The 22,742-nt window shown below is 44.9% G+C and overlaps 1 non-coding gene across 1 annotated transcript; it reads left to right on the top strand.

The window, feature by feature from the left end:
• Positions 1 to 22,327: 22,327 nt before the first annotated feature.
• Positions 22,328 to 22,434, top strand: LOC131254614 (small nucleolar RNA R71). Its single transcript, XR_009175735.1, has one exon. It is a non-coding gene; the product is annotated as a small nucleolar RNA R71 (small nucleolar RNA).
• The last annotated feature ends 308 nt before the right edge of the window (positions 22,435 to 22,742 follow it).

The following is a 22,742-nucleotide window of genomic DNA, read 5'->3' as shown; positions in this document are numbered from 1 at the left end:
CACGTGGAGAAAGGACCACCGGAAGTGTTCCGTTGGATCGGTATGGACCTGTTTTGGTTATAACTTAAGTATACCTTGGCCCTGGGGCTATTTTCATCTATTTTAGGCCTATATAAAGACCTTAAAACCCTCACTCTCTTTCCCATACGAATTTCCTAACCCTAGCTAAGAAAGAGAGAGGAAAAGAGAGAGAAAGTGAGAGAGAAGTTGGTGAATCATCTTGAGATTCTTTTCTGTTACTCTGTATCCCTAAACCATCACTTTTGAATCGTTATTCCGGCGATTCTAAGTTCCTTCTTGGGTAAGTTAATCAAACCCTAGCCTGTGTTAGAGCTTAGACTTGTCTAAGTGTTGATGTAGCTCATTTCTATTCATGCCTTAGGTTATCTAGTCGCCGTTGACGAAGACTTATCGTCTGAATCAGATCTGTGCGCATTTTCTGGTTTAAGGTGCGGACTATATTTGTATAGGTTATGGTTTTCAAGGCTTTCAATGTTGGGTAACGGTTTATTATTGTTGTGGGTGAAATTTCACATGCCAACTGTGATGTTTATTTTACGTTTCTAATATGTATGTGCTATATTGAGATTTGTGTATTCTATGTATATGTAGAAAGTATCGTATATGTACAAAATATGAACATGTGTTTGCCATGATTAATTGTCGTGTACTTGTGCTAGTTGTATGTGTGTCAACTCCTTGGTAAAAGGAATTGTCCAAATGTGTGTTATCACCAATATACGTCATGTATGTGGGACTATGTAGTCTAAGTTTTGTAGAAATGTCTGACTAGTTAAGTGTGTATTATATTAACCTATTTATGGACGTTGAGAAGAGATTCTCAACTACCCTATTGATGTGTATGGTTTCTTACATGCTATTTACATTCTTTGTTATTTAGCTCAAGTATTACTTATGTGACAATCCATGGTAAGTTGATCTTCGTCAAATGCTTCCATATGATATGATTAGAATTGTTGTTCCATTACTGTTCTAAATTGTTATTATGAATCTCTGTTATAATTGAATGTGTTTGGGACTATGAAATAGTCCAGGAAATCGGTAACAAACCTTGAGTTCGTGGCCGAGGTTGTTTTCGCCACGTAGGACGTGTTTGATGAAATCGAGTCATATTAGGGTTGTCGGCAGTGGTTTGGCCACACGGGGTGTTTGCGCACTCTATGTCGTTCAACTCAACGTGCGCTCGTGCTAGTCGAGTTCGTCAAGTAACCCGATTGTCCGATGTATGTTCACCATGTATGGACGCTATTGTTTGAATCTAGGGTACCAAACTTACCGATGTAATCCCGTTAACCGTTGTACCTTGATCCGCTAAGACTCATGGGCCGGGCATGGTGGTATGGGACACCGTGGTCGAGCTGTCGGCCTACGCTGGGGTGACGAGCCTCCCCGTAGTGACCAGTGAGCACATCAGACTCGTGAGCCGATTATGGTGGTATGGGACACTATATTCGTGCTGTGGTCTTACATCGAGCATACCTTGCTACGCATTAAGGCGACGAGCCTTAGGGTAGTAACTAAGGTATGTTAGGCATGCATTGATTGGTGACAAGCCCTTTACAGCTACCTAAAATCATATGATCGTATGAGATTGTCTAGGACTGACGACCCTAGAATGGATCACTATTTGGAAATTGAAATGAGGAAGGTGCCTTAGCTTCCCAATCCTGCTATATGAAAAGGACTAATAACAACTTGGTAATCATGTTCATGCACCGTATTGCATATGCGTAGGAGTCGTTGGCACTGCGGGAGGTTATCATGCGTACCGTAAGATGAAGACGCTGAGGGAGTGCAGGCGAGGGCATGCATCATTCCTACATACATCCTTGCATTAACAAAAGTAGTTAGGACGTGTTTGATTGTATTGCCTTATCATTACTGTTTGATTGATTTGATAACATGTTAACTTTTACTGTATAGTTCCACTGGGTTGATCACTCACTCCCACATTTTGGGACGGTGTTTCAACACCAACCAGACTCTGTCTTAGCTGCAGATGTTGACGCGACCCCTGAGGCAGAGCAGGATTACGAGGATGATGAGGACGCGTTTTCTTTTATGCAGTTCTTAGGCGGGTTCATGTGAGCCATGTCCTGATGTGTGGGGATTCTGGGTTTGCTTTTGTAATAATGTCATTTTGATACTTGTATTTTTGAAAGCAACACTTGTAATTATGACCTGGCAGGTATACGTATTTCAGGGACTTGCACATGTACACATATGTTTCTTTAAGTCTTCCGCTTGCGTCTTTCACTTATCCCTGAATTATGTTTACAGTTTGGCTTAATCTATTCCATGTTTTATGCACTCATACAGACAACATACATCCATCATTCAATATGTTGCATAAGTGATGTTTTGAAACTCGGGAGCTGAGTTATGCTCGACCCCCGAATTTCAGGGCGTTACAGTTTCATTGGTTTGTTCCGCTTGAGTTTTTGATATCCTTCATTTTTAGGCTGAACCCATAAAATTATCTAGTAAAATGGATGGACGGAACGGATGAAATACATGAATGACAGTAGGCCCACAGGGTTTACTCAGTACACAATCCGCTTCCGAATTTCCAGCATATGTGGCTTCTGCGTTTCTTCTGGACTTTTCTTGGCTTTGGTTGGAACCCATCATAGAGAAGTTTGGACGACTAGGATGGGGTAGAGGGATGCGTAGGAGAGTCCAGGTGGCAGGAAAATCTAGAGTTCGCACTTTCCTCGGACGTTTGTCACAGCGCAGGGAGTTTCTGGCCCCATTCGCTTGCTGGTGTAAGTAGGGTCCACTTGTTATTTTTTAGCTGAAAAAATAGAAAATGAATCACTTAAAGATAGGCTTAAGGTGCATTACGATGTCGCTATCTTTAAGGCGATATTCGCACCCTACTGGTGATTAAACCAATTTGCAAGAGGGTTATAACAAATCCGCCTCCAGGATACAATAAGCCTCTTCTCCAAGATCGGAGAAATGTAAGTTTCGGCCTGCAAAACTGAAAAATTGCACCCCCAAACACACTTTTACAGCATACAACCCTGACTTCTGTGCTGTTACAATTTACCCCCTCAAAACTGTTTGTAATATACTGCCTGAAAATTATTTACAGTTTAGCGCCTGAAAAACTGTATCTTTCAAAAAACCTTCCAAAAATGAAAATGGTGAAGAAGAAGAAGATGGAGAGAAGATTGTTGGAATTGTGAATTCAGATTGACCCAAAGATGAGTTTATATAGAATCACAAGAGATGCTTAAGGCCCTTTTCATGAAAAGACATCTTCTTTCATGGTGTCTTTTCATCAATGGTGATGTCTTTTCAATAATGGCATACCTCCATTTCAAATTCAAAAAATGCTCCCTTTACCAAGAGGCATCATCATTCACACCAACAATCACCAAAGCCACAACCCTTCTTTTTCCAAAAATTAAAATATCTTTTCTTCTTATTTTGAAAAAACCCAACAATCCCCCACTATTTTTCAAAATACAGAAGTCAGAGTATGTAAGGAAAATATGTGCATAGGAGAAGGTGTCTTATGGACTTGAACCTTCACTTAGTGTAAACAAATCAAAGTTGAATCAAAATCCTTAGTGATTATGGTCTTGAACTAAGTATTCCATATGACATAACCGGACATGTTACATATACATATATTTCAATTGTCATGTGTTCTAAAATTATAGCACATTAACGACCTTGTGCTCTATCCTGGATTCATGAGTTCATGAGAGTAGCTAAAAACTCTCGAACATCAAATTGGAACCTATGGTAGAGCAAATGTCTAGGAATTCTTTCACATGATGGCATGGATCTTCCTTATCTAAACCATAGAAGGAGGGCAACAATTGTATGACTCCAGGTTTAAGTTCAAAGTGTGCTGCCGTGGTGGCTAGCAACACTATGCATGAAGGCGCATTAAATTGGACAGGAGCTGAATAATCTCTAAGAGCTTTAATTCCATTCTCGTCCGCCATTTCAAATAGGATGTTTCAAAATCTTCTATGAAAGGTTCTTTCTATTTCAGGATCAAAAGGTGCTACTTCTATGTTCAGAGATCTACGTCCTAGCATAAACTATGTTATTGCAATGTAAGAAAGAAAACTAAACTAAGAAGCAACCTAAGAGAAATAAAACTAAAAATAAAAATTATGAATTCCTAAAAACAAGAGAAAGCTATGTAAACGAGAATTGGAAGGAAGAACCCGGAAAAGGAGATGATGGATGTTTGAAGATTTGGGAGCTCCTCCTTTTGAAGACAATCTTATTTAGCAGCTTCCTTCCTCAATTCCAAATTAGAAGTTTATGTCAGGACCCTACAAAACAGGAAATAGGTTAGTTTCTAAAAAAAAACTTTAACCTAAAGTTAGTAAATCCTAAGACTATGAATTATGATAAGAGAGAATCCTAAATCCAATTGGACCGAAACAGTTCCCCGGCAATGGCGTCAAAAACTTGATGTTTTATTTTAAACCAATCTGATTTAAATGATTTTAAACTCGCAAGTATACGAATCAGATGTAGATATGGTACGTATTACGAGATCGTTCCCACGAGGACTGGTTGTCACAATTCGAAATTTATGATTCTTCTTAACTAATCCAACAAATGGTTGACTAGTGATTAAGTAAACTAAACAAAAATCAATGAAAAGGTAACCGAGAGCAATAAGGAAAATCCAATCAAGGAAAAGACTAGGACTTTTGAATCCACCCCTAATTATCCTAACCCTTGTTTTACCTGTTGATTCACCCTAATTCAGATTGATATCAAAATAAATAAAGTTCATAGTAGATATGTGATGTGATCCTCAGGTATTCCCAAGTTATACTCTGATACCAACTTCTGTCACGCCCCAAACTCGGAAAAACGGGCTCACAAAATTCCCGATCGCCGAATCCGGTGCCGACCTCCGTAGTACCCCATTTTCGGATTTCGGCATTCTCATGCCAGTTCCGATCCTGGGATCCTACAAGGAGGGTTTTAAAATTTTTTTGTAATAGAGCATAACCACAAGCATAACCAAGTCACAAACAACATCACCACATATCCATTAAAACAAAAACTTTTAAGTACAATGCGAAAGGGAAAAATACAGGGTGATCAAAAGCTTCAAAAATAAACCGATGTGCACTCCTGCCTCAGCGCTGCTCTGATCCAATCCGCACGCAATCGTGCATAAGCTTACAAAAGCTTAGAGGGTGGTCGCGGTGAGTGTGCAAGGCCGCGCCAAGTGTACAATATCGAGTAATGCGGAAATATGCGATAAGTCCATGAATGCTATCACCTGTACCAATGCTATATGATGCAAGACATGAATGCTATCGGCCATACCAAGGCCATGCGATGCGAGGCCTATGTAGCCAAATGTCATATGCGAGATGCGAAGCAAGCATGTCGGTCCTCATCAAGTACACATATCAGTACAGTTCCTCTCCGAATATCACCGGGGTCTAATACACTCCACACAGACTGCCTCCTCCCTAGTTGCACAGTCGAGCTAGTGGAATCGACCTCACTATCTGCCTGACCAGTAGTCTGTCAATACCTACCCGGCTCGTCGATAGCGGACTCATTTGCGAGCTGGTCAAACTCAGCCTAGCTTATAGCCCCTCACTCGGGCGGATAAGGCCACACCCCCTTCCAACCGACCACAACACAGTGGGAGACGCGGCCAACGGTATTCGGCACTCGGCGCTCATGTATCCACTCGGTCTAGACGCTGGAGCATCTCCTGGTACCAAAAAGGTTAGGACTTTCACCCAAGGACATCCTAAGTGCCCACAATGCTAGAGCCAATATTTCCAGAATCGATATGGCCATCCACGATGTGTCCGTGGAGCCACGGCCCTGATGTCGCTAGGGCGTGCGGTGAATCATGACACACAATGCGAAATGCATGAGTCAAACCGTCAATCATGCAGAAATCTCACGCGTACCACGCGCTCATGTGGGGCACTCCGTCTCAAAAGGAGTCCCGTAAATGCCTCAGCCCAACGGCTTATGCTATGATCAAGCATTCCTCATATCAAGCATACATATGATGCATATGGGCATGTATCATGGAGCTATACTAAGCATGTTATAAAGTAAGGAACTATCAACAAGTATGGGCCTATCAATGGGCCTTAAGGAGAGTTACAATGCGGACATTTAACCAACATTGTATTTACAATGTGGACGTCAAACCAACATCGCTCCCAAGGCATGGCTCGCCATAAAATACCATTACACAAACCATATGGAATCACACATTGCAATGGACCCTAAGGACATCCCATTGGGCCTCGACCCATGGGCCTTAGACCCATCAAATGGGCCGTATCACATGGGCCTTACATTCATCAAATGGGCCGCATTAATGGGCCTTACCAACGGGCCTTATGTACATTGCAATGGGCCATATCCTACGGGCCTTTGAAAACATCACAATGGGCCTAATCACATGGGTTTTACATTCATCAAATGAGCCACATTAATGGGCCTTACCAACGGGCCTTATGTACATTGCAATGGGCCATATCCTACGGGCCTTTGAAAACATCACAATGGGCCTTGTAACATGGTCCTTATGCATGCCAAATGGGCCTAATCATATGGGCCTTACGTATCTCAAATGGACCACACTAATTGGGCCCCATATGTAGATCAAATGGGTCTTATAACACGGAACTTATAAATGTCAAGGTGGGCCTTAAAAATGGCCACAAATACATATATACATATATATATATATATATATATATATATAATTCATGCCAAAGGATCAATCGATCCTCACTTCAAATAATAGTGGTAGGACCCACTTGAACCACATATCTGACCCACTTGAACCACTTGAATCATGCGTTAAAATGAGCTTGCAAAATAAATCAACGGTTGGGGATGCAACACAAGCATCATGGTGGGTCCACTGTCCAGACAGTGGACAGTGTGGATAAATACATGAATCATGGTGGAGTCCACTGCCGTGGACGGCGGATACACAGGGTGGGTTCCACCGTCCGTATGGTGTGAAGGAAGCACGTACATCACTGTGGGTCCCACGTGGGGCCCACCATAACGTTTGCTTTCCATCCAACCGGTTGAGGAGGTCACGCAGACCTGGGTTGAAGTGGAAAAACAAATTTCATATTGATCCTAAACTTCTGTGGGCCCAAAAATGGTTTCAATGGTAGAGAGTCAATCCCACTGTTTCCTTTGGTGTGGGCCAACTGAGTCTTGGATCTGGCTGATTTTTGGAGGGGGGCTACTTCGAGCAGGGTCCCACCTAATGGACGGATTGGATGGAAAGTATACATCACTGTGGGGCCCACGGCTGGAACCGTGGGTCCCTGCTGGCCGCCCGCTACACGCAGCAGCGGTCTGCTGCTTCTGACACAGCAGGCGCTGCCTGCATATTGTTTTTTTTTTTTTTTTGAAAACCCATTTTTCAAGGGTTTTTCCTACGTGGGGCCCGCATCAGGTAGATCTACCCCAGCCATTGGTCTCTACAGACCATAACAAATCCGTAGAGTCCAATATTGGATATTTTTGGCATGAAAAAAAGATTCAAGTGAATTTAGACGGTGAAAACCACTGTTTTGAAAGGTATGGCCCACCAGATGCTTGGATCGGCTTCATCTTTTGGCTCAATGCCTAAAGTGATTTGAAAAATGGAATGGACGGTGTGGATTAGTCCCATACATCAAGGTGGGGCCTACATGCACCGCCCTCTCCATGGCTTGAGAACCAAGCTAATATATTTTTTTGTTTTTGTTTTCCCACTCCACGTCCAGACGCTGGACGTTTTTGGGCATGCAAATATATTTAGGGTGGACCCTGCTTAGGTGGGCCATCACATGGCTGGGTGGTGTGGAACATACACATACATACAGTGGGCCTCACCTATCAATGACTTGGATCCAATACATGCTTCGCGGTGGGGTCCACTCAAATGGGCCACACGGCCATATCATTGCATATAATAAAAAAAAGGAGAGAAGGAGAGAGAGAGAGACGGAACACGTGTGATGGAGGGACCCCGGCACTATGGGCCCTCCCTTGCATAATTTAAAACATACATCAAGTGGGTCCCAATACATGTGGGCCTACCAAATCAAGGATCAACGGTGGAGATCCCTTCTCCACTCAAATGGACGGTCCAGATGACCTCTTTTCAAGTTAGAAAATAAACATCATGATGGGGTCCATGGAGAATGGCCCCATCATGGAATGATCATGAAGATCAAGATGGGCCATCGGCCACATCTTAGGGTCCAAAGTGAGATCCATACCATTGATCGGTAGGCCTCACTTGGCCCATCATAAAACATGAAAAATCTAGTCTAATAAGCACCCACCGGTCGATCTTCTCGGTCCGATGGAAAGCCGATCTCCTTAAGCTTCACTTTAACGGTGGAAGATGGGGAATGAAAGGCTAGGATGGAGGGTTTGGGATGGGAAAGTGGGCCACACACAAGCACTCTCTCACATGGAGAAGCTTGGACGTGAGAGCTCTCTTTGGTTGTTTGGAATTGAGTTGAGAAATGAGAAAGAGAGAGGGAGAGATGGGATGTAAAGAGAGAGAGTGATGGGTGAGGTGATGTGTACTTGACTAGCATGGGTGTGTAAGAGAGAGGGTGAGAAAAGGTTGACTTTGGAGAGAGAAAGCATGGGTTGCTTGTACTTGACATGAGGTGATGGATGGGATTGATTGATGGGATTGATTTGACACATTGTAGAGATTCTCTTGGGATTGCAAACGCGCGGCGTTTTCTTCGAAATAAACGCCGGCTCACATCTTCCTGCCAGGGTATCGGATCGGTGCGAGAGACGCGGCGTCGGAACCGCGACGACGGTGCGGTCGCAATGGTACAAGTCTTGATTTAAGCCGCCTCAAATCTACATCATAAGGCTTAGGGTCGATCGCAACGTCGATTATACGTCACAGGTTGCCGAAATTCGACAGGAAGGATCGCGGGATTCGACGGAACAGAACGGACTAGGATACGGGTCTTACAGCTCTCCCCACCTAATAAGAAATTTCGTCCTCGAAATTTGCACTATCATCACAACTCAACATAACTCATAAGAGAATAGGAAATATAATATCATATATAATCAAAACACATACATCATACAATCAAACATCGAAAAGATGGGGATAACGCTCTCGAATCTCCGCCTCGCGCTCCCAAGACGCCTCATCCACACTATGATGGCTCCACTGCACCTTCACCAAGGGAATGACCTTGGTCCGTAGGACCTGCTCCTTCCGATCAAGGTTACAAATTGGCCGCTCAATGTAAGAAGCGTCCTCACGAACCTCCAACGGCTGCCAATCAATAACAGGCACGATGTCTGACCCACACTTCCTCAGCATAGAGACGTGGAAAACGTTGTGGACACCAGACAACTGAGATGGCAAGGCAAGCCGATAGGCCACGGCGCCGACGCGCCCGGTGATCTCGAAAGGTCCTATAAATCTCGGGGCAAGCTTGCCCTTCACTCCAAAACGAACCACACCCTTCATGGGTGAGACCTTGAGATACACATGGTCCCCAATGGCAAACTCCAAGGGACGACGCCGACGGTCAGCAAAACTCTTCTGCCGGCTCTGAGCTGTGCGCATCCTCTGCCTGATGATGTCGATAACCTCTGACTTCTGTTGCACAAGCTCGGGACCCAAGAGACGCCGCTCTCCAATCTCGGTCTAACAACTTAGAGATCTGCACGGTCTACCATATAATGCCTTAAAAGGAGTTATGCCAATGGTCGCCTGATAGCTGTTGTTGTACGCGAACTCAGCCATTCGCAGGTGCTCGTCCCATCTACCCGAGAAATCAATCGCACAGTTCGAAGCATATCCTCAAGGATCTGGTTGACCCTCTCGGTCGGCCATCGGCTAGCAATACGCAGTGCTGAGCCGCAAATCAGTCCCCATCGCTCTCTCGAAAGCTCCTCCAAAATCGAGACGTGAACCTCGGGTCTCGTTCAGAAACGATTGAGATAGGAACATCGTGTAGTCTCATGATCTCATCAACAAACATCTTGGCGATCCAATTCGTATGCCAAGTCTCACGAATCACAAGAAAGTGTGCCGACTTCGTCAAACAGTCCACGACAACCCAGATAGCGTCATGACCGCGCTGAGTCCTTGGTAAATTCATGACAAAATAGGTAGATATGTGCTCCCACTTCCACATTGAAATGCTCAACGGCTGCAATAGATTAGGGGGTCTCTGATGATCGGCCTTGACACGCTGGCATGTGTCACACTCGGCCACAAAACTGGCTATTTGGTGCTTCATCCCTGACAAAAAATATTGACGCCTCATATCACGATACATCTTCGTCGAGCCAGGGTGGATAGAGAATTGCGATCGATGTGCCTCGTTCATAAGATCTCGGCGCAACTCAAGAACATCCGGGACACATAATCAGCCTCTGAAGCGAAATCCACCATCATACCTAATCTGCCAATCTGTCTGACTCTCAGATGTTACCTTTGCTCGATAATCCTGTAATGACTCATCTGTCTGCTGAGCCTCGATCACCCTTGCGACAAGAGAGGGTTGAATCGACAGGCTCGATAGCTGAACGATAGAAGACTGCAGACCAAACTCGAAGTCGTACTCTGCTATATCCTCGAGCATCCTCCATTCCTGAATCATCATGTGCGCCACTAGGCCTCGTGGCTGACGGCTGAGGGCATCCGCCACCACGTTCGCCTTGCCTGGGTGGTACTGGAGATTAAAATCATAGTCCTTCAGGAGCTCCATCCAACGCCTCTGCCTCATATTCAGCTCGGACTGAGAGAACAAATACTTCAAGCTCTTGTGGTCGGAGAAGAGCTCGAACCTCACCCCATAAAGATAGTGCCTCCACACCTTCAGTGCGAAGACTACTGCTGCCAACTCCAAATCATGCGTAGGGTAGTTCAGCTCATGGACCTTGAGCTGACGAGACGCATAAGCCACCGGTTTCCCGTGCTGCATCAGGACAGCACCCAAACCAACTCGCGAGGCATCGGTAAATACAATAAATCCATCACTCCCAGAGGGAAGAGTGAGGACAGGAGCAGACGTGAGACGGTCCTTCAGCTCCATAAATGCCTGCTCACAAGCATCGCTCCACACGAACTCGGCACCCTTCCGGGTCAACCTGGTCAACGGGGCTGCAATGCGAGAGAATCCCTCAATAAAACGTCGGTAGTAGCCCGCTAAACCAAGAAAACTACGGATCTCGGATGCGTTCGTGGGCTGGCCCCACTGACGTACGGCATCAATCTTTGAGGGGTCCACTGCGACACCCTGCCTCGTCACCACATGACCGAGGAACTTCACCTCCTCCTGCCAGAACTCACACTTCTCCAGCTTCGCGTAAAGCTGGTGTGCACGGAGGGTCTGCAATGTGATCTCCAGATGCCGCTCATGCTCCTCACGGGTCCTCGAATAGATTAGAATGTCGTCGATGAACACCACAACAAACTGGTCGAGATATGGACGGAAGACCTCGTTCATCAACTGCATGAACACTGCGGGCGCATTGGTCAGTCCGAAGGACATGACCTGGAACTCAAAATGACCATAGCGAGTCCTGAAGGCTGTCTTCGGGATATCCTCATCTCGAACCCGAACCTGATGATAACCGGACCGCAAGTCTATCTTCGAAAAGAACTGCGCCTCCTGCAGCTGATCAAACAAATCATCGATCCTCGGAAGCGGGTACTTATTCTTGATTGTGACCTTGTTGAGCTCGCGGTAATCTACGCAAAGCCTCAACGAGCCATCCTTCTTCTTCACGAAGAGTACCGGTGCTCCCCACGGTGAACTGCTCGGACGGATAAAGCCTAACTCGCGCAACTCGTCCAACTGCTTCTGCAGTTCCCGTAACTCCAACGGTGCCATACGATACGGGGCCTTTGAAATAGGCGCAGTACCAGGCACAAGATCAATCTGGAACTCAGTGTGCCGACGAGGTGGTAACCCTGGAATCTCCTGGAATACATCGGGAAAACCACAAACAACCGGCAGCTGTTCGATACTCAAAGCAGCTGGTTCCTCAACGGCACACGATAACAGACAAGAAAGCAACTCTCCTCTGGGCTCGGCAACAAACTGGAACTCTGGCACGCCGGGTATATAGAACGTGATTGTCCTCGCGAAGCAGTCCAATACGGCATGATACTCGGCGAGCCAATCCATGCCCAAGATAACATCAAAATCGGACATCGGCAATATGAATAGGTCCGCAGGCAAAAAGATATCCCCAATTAGAACGGGGCAAGACGAGCAAAATCGGTCTAATACTGCAGTCTTCCCTAAGGGCGTCGATACTGACAAACCCTCACGGGCAGACTCCATCGGCAAACCGGTCGATCGGCAGAAATCAGCGGCCATAAAGGAATGAGATGCACCAGAGTCAAATAATACACGTGCAATGCATGCAGAAACAGGGAGAGTACCCTCGACGACCCCTCCCGATGACTGAGGGTCCTGCTGTGCGGCATAAAATCTACCCTGAGCCTGCTGGGGAGGTGCAGGTCCCCTCTGAGGTCTCTGCTGATGCCGATGTTGCTGCGCCGTGGCGGCTGATCTCTTGCCTCTGCTGATGGGAGAGGCCCTGGAGGCCGGTGATGTGGTCGCCGCCGTGGTGGCCGTTGTGGAGGCGTGCGGTGTCTGAGCCGCTGCCGCTGTGGATGGGGACACTCGTGCACGCGATGTCCTGTCCTACCACACCCAAAGAAAGTACCGGTAAATGGTCCCGAAGGTGGTGCTGGGGGTACTGTCAGTGCTCGGATCCATGGGCGGGTCGTGCGTCGTTGTTGTGAACGATGCTGCTGCTGCTGGGAACTACCAGAGGGCGCCTTCCTCTTCTGATCTCCCCTCTGGTCACGGGCTCTCTGCAAACTGGCCCAATCCGACTCATAAATCTGAGCCCTCTCCACAATCTGCTCAAAAGTCGGAAGCATGTGTCCGATCACACGACTCCTGAGGGCAGGACGCAAACCGTTCTCAAAACGGCGGGCCTTCCGCCCCTCATCATCAACAAGATACGTCGCGAATCTCGATAGTGCGACGAAACGAGCCTCATACTGGGACACAGACATGTCTCCCTGGACCAGAGTCTCAAACTCTAATGCGCGCTGCTGTCGCACATGCTCAGGAAAGAACTTCCGGTCAAACCGGTCTACAAAGTCCTCCCAGGTCCACACAAAATCGGCTGCTACAGATCGGGCCACAGATGCCCACCAATGCTGAGCCTCACCCTGGAGAAGGAAAACAGCTAATGGGACACGCTGCTGGGTCGTACATCTCATGGTGTCAAATATCTTCTCCACCTCGGAGCACCATATCTCTGCTGCAGTAGGGTCAGGCTCATCCTGAAAACGTGGAGGATCGTGCTATCGAAAGTCCTTGAGAAGGGCGTTGGCATGCTCCTGCTTAGCCTCGACTGGTGTCATAGTGGGATGCCTGCTCTGCCCTTGAAGAATAGCGATCATCGCCTGAAGTATCTGCTGCACCTAGGTGGCACTCACAGGTACGGTCGGATCCGCATCGGTCTCAGGTAAAGCAGTGGCATCCCCAGGTTGGAAAGTAGGAATATCTAGTGGCGAAGCGGGAGTCGCAGGTGGTAGAGCGGGAGCAGCAGGTGGTGGAGCGGGAGTCGCAGGTGGTGGAGCGGGATTCGCTCGGGTCGACTTTTTAGCCATTACGTCCTATAGCAAGGAACAAGGACCTATCGGCCTTGAGAATTCTCGAAGGCATGAAGGTTAAGGGTCTAAGTCGAAAAATCGCGAAGTCGCTAGGGCGTGCGGTGAATCATGACACACAATGCGAAATGCATGAGTCAAACCGTCAATCATGCAGAAATCTCACGCGTACCACGCGCTCATGTGGGGCACTCCGTCTCAAAAGGAGTCCCGTAAATGCCTCAGCCCAACGGCTTATGCTATGATCAAGCATTCCTCATATCAAGCATACATATGATGCATATGGGCATGTATCATGGAGCTATACTAAGCATGTTATAAAGTAAGGAACTATCAACAAGTATGGGCCTATCAATGGGCCTTAAGGAGAGTTACAATGCGGACATTTAACCAACATTGTATTTACAATGTGGACGTCAAACCAACATCGCTCCCAAGGCATGGCTCGCCATAAAATACCATTACACAAACCATATGGAATCACACATTGCAATGGACCCTAAGGACATCCCATTGGGCCTCGACCCATGGGCCTTAGACCCATCAAATGGGCCGTATCACATGGGCCTTACATTCATCAAATGGGCCGCATTAATGGGCCTTACCAACGGGCCTTATGTACATTGCAAGGAGCTATAACCCATGTGCCTTAGAATATATCAGAATGGGCCTAATCACATGGGTTTTACATTCATCAAATGAGCCACATTAATGGGCCTTACCAACGGGCCTTATGTACATTGCAATGGGCCATATCCTACGGGCCTTTGAAAACATCACAATGGGCCTTGTAACATGGTCCTTATGCATGCCAAATGGGCCTAATCATATGGGCCTTACGTATCTCAAATGGACCACACTAATTGGGCCCCATATGTAGATCAAATGGGTCTTATAACACGGAACTTATAAATGTCAAGGTGGGCCTTAAAAATGGCCACAAATACATATATACATATATATATATATATAATTCATGCCAAAGGATCAATCGATCCTCACTTCAAATAATAGTGGTAGGACCCACTTGAACCACATATCTGACCCACTTGAACCACTTGAATCATGCGTTAAAATGAGCTTGCAAAATAAATCGACGGTTGGGGATGCAACACAAGCATCATGGTGGGTCCACTGTCCAGACAGTGGACAGTGTGGATAAATACATGAATCATGGTGGAGTCCACTGCCGTGGACGGCGGATACACAGGGTGGGTTCCACCGTCCGTATGGTGTGAAGGAAGCACGTACATCACTGTGGGTCCCACGTGGGGCCCACCATAACGTTTGCTTTCCATCCAACCGGTTGAGGAGGTCACGCAGACCTGGGTTGAAGTGGAAAAACAAATTTCATATTGATCCTAAACTTCTGTGGGCCCAAAAATGGTTTCAATGGTAGAGAGTCAATCCCACTGTTTCCTTTGGTGTGGGCCAACTGAGTCTTGGATCTGGCTGATTTTTGGAGGGGGGCTACTTCGAGCAGGGTCCCACCTAATGGACGGATTGGATGGAAAGTATACATCACTGTGGGGCCCACGGCTGGAGCCGTGGGTCCCTGCTGGCCGCCCGCGCCCACACAGCAGGCGCTGCCTGCATATTGTTTTTTTTTTTTTTTTTTAAAACCCATTTTTTCAAAAGTTTTTCCTACGTGGGGCCCGCATCAGGTAGATCTACCCCAGCCATTGGTCTCTACAGACCATAACAAATCCGTAGAGTCCAATATTGGATATTTTTGGCATGAAAAAAAAAGATTCAAGTGAATTTAGACGGTGAAAACCACTGTTTTGAAAGGTATGGCCCACCAGATGCTTGGATCGGCTTCATCTTTTGGCTCAATGCCTAAAGTGATTTGAAAAATGGAATGGACGGTGTGGATTAGTCCCATACATCAAGGTGGGGCCTACATGCACCGCCCTCTCCATGGCTTGAGAACCAAGCTAATCTATTTTTTTGTTTTTGTTTTCCCACTCCACGTCCAGACGCTGGACGTTTTTGGGCATGCAAATATATTTAGGGTGGACCCTGCTTAGGTGGGCCATCACATGGCTGGGTGGTGTGGAACATACACATACATACAGTGGGCCTCACCTATCAATGACTTGGATCCAATACATGCTTCGCGGTGGGGTCCACTCAAATGGGCCACACGGCCATATCATCGCATATAATAAAAAAAAAGAGAGAAGGAGAGAGAGAGAGACACGGAACACGTGTGATGGAGGGACCCGGCACTATGGGCCCTCCCTTGCATAATTTAAAACATACATCAAGTGGGTCCCAATACATGTGGGCCTACCAAATCAAGGATCAACGGTGGAGATCCCTTCTCCACTCAAATGGACGGTCCAGATGACCTCTTTTCAAGTTAGAAAATAAACATCATGATGGGGTCCATGGAGAATGGCCCCATCATGGAATGATCATGAAGATCAAGATGGGCCATCGGCCACATCTTAGGGTCCAAAGTGAGATCCATACCATTGATCGGTAGGCCTCACTTGGCCCATCATAAAACATGAAAAATCTAGTCTAATAAGCACCCACCGGTCGATCTTCTCGGTCCGATGGAAAGCCGATCTCCTTAAGCTTCACTTTAACGGTGGAAGATGGGGAATGAAAGGCTAGGATGGAGGGTTTGGGATGGGAAAGTGGGCCACACACAAGCACTCTCTCACATGGAGAAGCTTGGACGTGAGAGCTCTCTTTGGTTGCTTGGAATTGAGTTGAGAAATGAGAAAGAGAGAGGGAGAGATGGGATGTAAAGAGAGAGAGTGATGGATGTGAGGTGATGTGTACTTGACTAGCATGGGTGTGTAAGAGAGAGGGTGAGAAAGGGTTGACTTTGGAGAGAGAAAGCATGGGTTGCTTGTACTTGACATGAGGTGATGGATGAGATTGATTGATGGGATTGATTTGACATATTGTAGAGATTCTCTTGGGATTGCAAACGCGCGGCGTCTTCTTCGAAATAAACGCCGGCTCACATCTTCCTGCCGAGAGACGCGTCGTCGGAACCGCGACGACGGTGCGGTCGCAATGGTACAAGTCTTGATTTAAGCCGCCTCAAATCTACATCATAAGGCTTAGGGTCGATCGCAACGTCGATTATACGTCACAGGTTGCCGAAATTCGACAGGAAGGATCGCGGGATTCGACGGAACAGAACGGACTAGCATCCATGGTCAGGTATGGAGAGATGTACATTTCTATTTCTTCCTCTATAGGAAACCTGTTCATGGTCAGACACAAGCACCTAGAATAAGAATCCAAACAACATCCACATCTAGACTTTGGTTAAGCTCATAAAATGGAGAAGTACAGAAATTTCAGTTAAGCACACTAGAGAAAGAAACAAATCAATCAAGTCAAGATGAATTCAACCATAAACAAGAGTCATTCAAATTAGGGGCTTCATCTCAGCCCTAGCTACAAGATTAGCAATCCATAAAATCAAATAAAAAGAAGGAACTATAAGATTTAAACAATAAAAACATCTCCCTTCTCTCTCTTCTTCCTTCCTCTCTCTCTCTCTTCTCTTTCTGCTCTTTCTCCTCTCCTTGGCTCTCCCCAAGCTCTGGCTCCCCTCATCCACGTTTTGAAACTCTTTTTATAGCTATTGGAGTGGCTGGAGTGGTGGAAATTGGATTTGGAAAGCTATCGCACGCGCAACGAAAGCCTTTTCACAGCTAAGTTTGGGGCTTCATAACTTTCGCATTCCTTGTATTATGCCTGTAAAATCAACGTCTCTTGGGACATTTTTGAGTGCTTTACATGATGGATGGTTTAGATCTGCCATATGATCAAAAATGGTGGGCCACAATTGCCTGAAAGTCTTGATTTCGCGGACGTGCTTAAGCTTTCGTACATCCATCGCTGTCGCGATCAGTGGGCCCCACAGAGGTGTTTTCGGGGAAATCCACCCCGTCCATTAGATTCTGGATGAAATTTTGGTGAAGAATGATTGGTTTTTAACGTCCATTGACGCCTCCCAAAGAAGAAATCACACTAAAATAAATTTGGAGCGTTGCAGAGCAGTCCACTTATGGCCTCTGTATCGCGCACGTGTGCTTGCATGGGTATAAACAGTTAGCATGGGTTTGATGTATTCGAGGCCCTCTACATGATTAATGGCTTGGATCATCCGTGCGGGCAATTTGTGGGGCCCACTAGCGTCCGTAAAACGGACGCCGTCCGTCCGTTACGCAACGCCATAAACGGCAGTTGCCGTTTTGAGAAGCAGACGCTGGTCAGCGCCTGCTGACCCGCCGTACTCAGTTCGGCGTGCGGCGAGCACGTGTGTACGTACACACGCTGTACATACGGGGCCCATTGTGATGTTTTTGTAAAATCCAATCCATTCATTCAATTAGTCTCCCTATTTAAGGTGTTGAGACCAAATTTGAGGCATGTCCAGAGACTAGGTGGGCCCCAAATTGGAGATTAATAGTCTGATCTGTCCGTTCGTCCACTTCCCGAGATATTCAATGGTTGAAATTTAATATGTACAATTTATTTATATCCCACAGGCCATGTATGAATTTTCGAGCCAATCGGATGGCGGGAACCATGTGATCTTGCATTCTAGAATAATTTCGAGCCTTTTTAACGTGAACGGCTTGATTTCCTTAGATCCCTGGTGTGTAAATCCGAGGATCTTGGTCCCCTAGGGTCCGTCCCTTTCTTCGGTGGCTTCGGAGCATCAAATTCATGCTTTTAGTATTCTTCTTCAGTCAACGCTCCTGATTACACCCTGCAACAAAAACACGATTAAAATATTCCATTAAGCATTATCATGTACGTAAAATCAGGCAATAATCGGGGTCTGATATGCAATATTCGACCCTTATCACAACCCCCAACCAGCATTTTGCTAGTCCCGAGCAAAACATGCGAAAAATAATTTCAGAAATAAAGGACAATTCCTGTAAACCCAATTGACTTGTGAACAAATAATCGAGATGCGAGAATTCTACGATTCATAAATGGTGGGTGGAATTTTCTCCTGGAATCAAGCTCGCGGTAAACTTCATAATCAAGTTCTAAGTATTAATCCATCAATCAGGAAATTCTAAACATTGAGTTCCATGAGTATATAGTGTATTCTCAGCTTACAATCATTAAGAGATCCAATTGTCAATTTCATGATATCATTGGTAATTAACAAAGGAATTCATGACAACTGAAACCAACACTTGCCTTACAGATTAACTTTTCATTCTACCATCCTTTGATTATTTATTTATTTTTTAATGAACATCAATACCAAGAAGGGGAATCAAATCCTCACCTATAGGGAGCAAACCTATGGTGAAAACTAGTCGCCTAACTCTTTCTAAATGTCAACCATGGGGAATCGAATCTTCATCTATAGGGAGCAAACCTATGATGAAGATTATGCTAACCCTTTCAATTCCTTTTACTGAACATGATAAAAAAAAAATTTTTTTTTCAGGCTGGTTCCTTTCATGCTTAGTGATTACAAAGTTAATCATTTAATATCGAACCGGAACCTTAATGTGTCAGCGAGATGTGATATGTGAAATCATGACTCAATCACTGTTTATAATTTCTAATCATGGGTTAACAATTCAAACTTAATTGTGAAATCTAACAGGTGGCTGAATCCCAGAGTCATAAATTACCAACAATCTGTATCTTGTAATTTTAAAATCACAATTACCCTTCAAAATCACTTCAAATTCACAAGAAATTCCATAAAAATTTAAAAATATTCACAATTTTTACTCAAGACCAAGAAAATACTGATTAGGTAACCTAATCTCCCACCCCCAACCTAAAATCTACATTGTCCTCAATGTAAAAGAAATAAGCATGCAATGCACATGGAACAATGAAAGTAAAATAAGAGTGATGGAAAGATAGTACCTGAACGAGAGAATCAAGAGGCTTCCCAGAGATATCAACGTAAAAGCGATTCAGCACACGAGAGAAATCAACAAAAGCAAAATAACAAAAATAAAATCCCAAAAAGAAGATCCTACCTATACCACTTTCGCAGGTGCTCTCGATTGCATTTAGCGTATGCAACAAGCCTTTAAACCCCTAGGTTGCCCCTAGTGAACGAGTTGTAGTCTCGTGAGGGTTTGTAGCAATGTTACCCACAAACATTGAACTAACTAACTAGGAAAATGAAATGGAATGAAAAGCTGGGTTGCCTCCCAGGAGCGCTAAGTTTAACGTCTTCAGCCAGACAAGAATGGACCATGAATTAATCAATCTTGATAACCTGGGTCCGCCAACTAAATTTCTTCAACATCTTGATTAACCAATCCCAGACTTTTTGGGAACAACTTGAACCGTGCTATCTGAAATGCGATCAATGATACCAATGTCTAACAAGTTAAACTTCTCCGCTCGAACATCCTCTTTCATGTTAAGGTTAAGCCTCCTTTGCATTTCACGCGATGTTTCCTCATTTTCTTCAAGATCAGTACGATGCATATACAAAGTGGGGCTTACTCCCTTCACGTCCTCTATCGTCCACCCAATGGCTGCCTTATATTCTCTAAGTACTTTAAGCAACTTGCTCTCCTGTTCCTTCTTAAGGTTAGAAGTTTTGATGACAGGAAGGGTCTTAGAAGGACCTAAAAATGCATACTTAAGGTTTTCAGGTAATTTTTTAAGGTCAAGTTCAAGTGGTTAGGACACGAGTCTTACAGGTTTAGACTCAGAGGGTGGAAGAGGTTCCACTTTCGCTTTCCATTTTGCAGTCTCAATTATAGGCGTAAAGTCGAGCAATGCATTGACTTCTTGGATGGAACTCTCTATGTCAAAATCTATACCAAAATGTGCTAAGCAAGTCTCAAGTGCGTCTTCAGAAGATTGAAGGAAAGATTCATGCACTAGACTCTCAAACATGTCTACTTCAAATATATCATCCGAGTCTACTGGTTGTTGTGCAACATTGAAAACATTGAGTTTAATCTTCATGTTACCAAAAGACAACTTCATAACTCCATTCCTGCAATTTATGATAACATTGGATGTGGCCAAGAATGGGCGTCCCAGGATAACCGGAATTTGACTAGTAGGATTCTGGACGGGCTGAGTATCTAGAACGATGAAATCCACTGGAAAATAAAACTTATCAACCTGGATTAGCACATCCTCAATAACACCACGGGGCACCTTGATAGATCTATCAGCTAGTTGTAATGTTATTTTAGTTGGTTTCAGCTCACCAAGTCCTAGTTGCTAATATACAGAATATGGTAACAAATTAACACTGGCCCCTAAATCAAGCAATGCTTTCTCAACCTTATGATCTCCTATGACACAAGAAATGGTAGGAGCTCCTGGATCCCTAAATTTAGGAGGGGTGTTGTGTTAAATCATGGAGCTGAGTTGCTCCGCAAGGAAGACCTTCTTATGAACATTCAGCTTACGCTTTTGAGTGCATAATTCTTTAAGAAACTTAACGTAAGCAGGGACCTGCTTGATAGCATCAAGCAACGGAATGTTGATTTGCACTTTCTTAAACATGTCTAATATTTCATTAAAGTTGTTTCCTTTCTTAATTAGTGCCAAACGTGGAGGAAAAGGTGCTTTAGGCACATAAGATGGCACATGAGTGGTTCCTGAAGAGTCAAAGCGCTTTTGGACTTTGGATGCGCTAGTATGTCTCTCCGCTTCATTTTGGTCTTTCGATTTGAAATTTGATTTTCCCTAGGCATCTCTACTTCATTCTCGATCTGTTTACCGGACCTAAGGGTAATGATTGATTTGGCTTGCTCATGATATTGTTCTTAGTTTGAATTAGAGTCAATCTCATACTGTCCTTTTGGATTTGACACAGGTTGGCTAGGAAACTTGCCTTTCTCTCTCTCACTCAATGTGGTAGCAAGTTGACCCAACTGTACTTCCAGCTTGGCAATGGATTGCGCATTTGCATGTAAGCTTTGCTGGTTAGCTAGTAAAGTTTGTTGGGTGTCTTTGTGAAATTGAAGTGAACTCTACATAAAAAGATTGAGTGTATCCTCAAGAGATGGTTTCCTAGATTGTGGAGGTACTTGTTGATACTGCGGAAACTGCTGAGGTTGTTGACTGCCAACTTGGGGACACGGTTGCATTGGAGAATTTTCAGATGGTCCTCCTTGTTGTGGTCCTTTTGCCCAAGAAAAATTTGGATGTCTAGCCCACCCTGGGTTGTAGGTTTCTGAGTAAGGATCATTCCTAGGTCTCTGGAAGGTGTTCATAGCATGCACTTGTTCAGAGAGAAATTCTGAAAATGCTGCACTAGATGGACAAGACTGCGTAGGATGGGCAGGACTGGAACATATAGCACATGACTCAATTTGAGTTGTTTGTGGAGGTCCATTATTCATCATCAAAGCATCCACTTTCTTTGTCAGGCTATCAATTTTAGCATAAAGATCTGGCATGACTCCTACCACATATATACCACCTTTCTTCTGTGGTTGGGGACTTCTTTCACTTCTATTTGAGTAGTCCCATTGCTGAAAATTTTCACACAAGGTTTCAAAAAAATTTCATGCTTCGACATCACTTTTGGTCATGAATGACCCTCCACTGGTAGCATTAATCATGCGACAGTTTTGGGGTGTCAGACCGTCATAAAAGTATTGAACCTGTTGCCACTTCTCAAAACCATGGTGTGGACATTTAAGAAGTAAGTCCTTCCATCTTTCCCAACATTCATGAAAGTGTTCACCCTCTTTATGTGTGAAATTAGTAATTTCTCTACGGAGAGCATTAGTTTTGTGAACCGGGAAGAACTTGTTTAAGAACTTCTTAGACAGTTGGTCCCATGTACTGATAGACCCAACTCCTAGAGAATTCAACCATGCTTTCGCCTTATCCTTCAAAGAAAAAGGAAAAGGCACAAACAGATCGAATCATCTGAAAATTTTTGAAACCTAAAGGTAGAGCAAATGTCTAGGAATTCTTTCACATGATGGTATGGATCTTCCTTATCTAAACCATAGAAGGAGGGCAACAATTGTATGACTCCAGGTTTAAGTTCAAAGTGTGTTGCCGTGGTGGCTGGCAACACTATGCA

This window comes from Magnolia sinica, chromosome 8, assembly GCF_029962835.1.
Source record: "Magnolia sinica isolate HGM2019 chromosome 8, MsV1, whole genome shotgun sequence".
Taxonomy (NCBI): Eukaryota; Viridiplantae; Streptophyta; class Magnoliopsida; order Magnoliales; family Magnoliaceae; genus Magnolia; species Magnolia sinica.
This window is presented reverse-complemented; position numbering and strand designations above follow the sequence as displayed.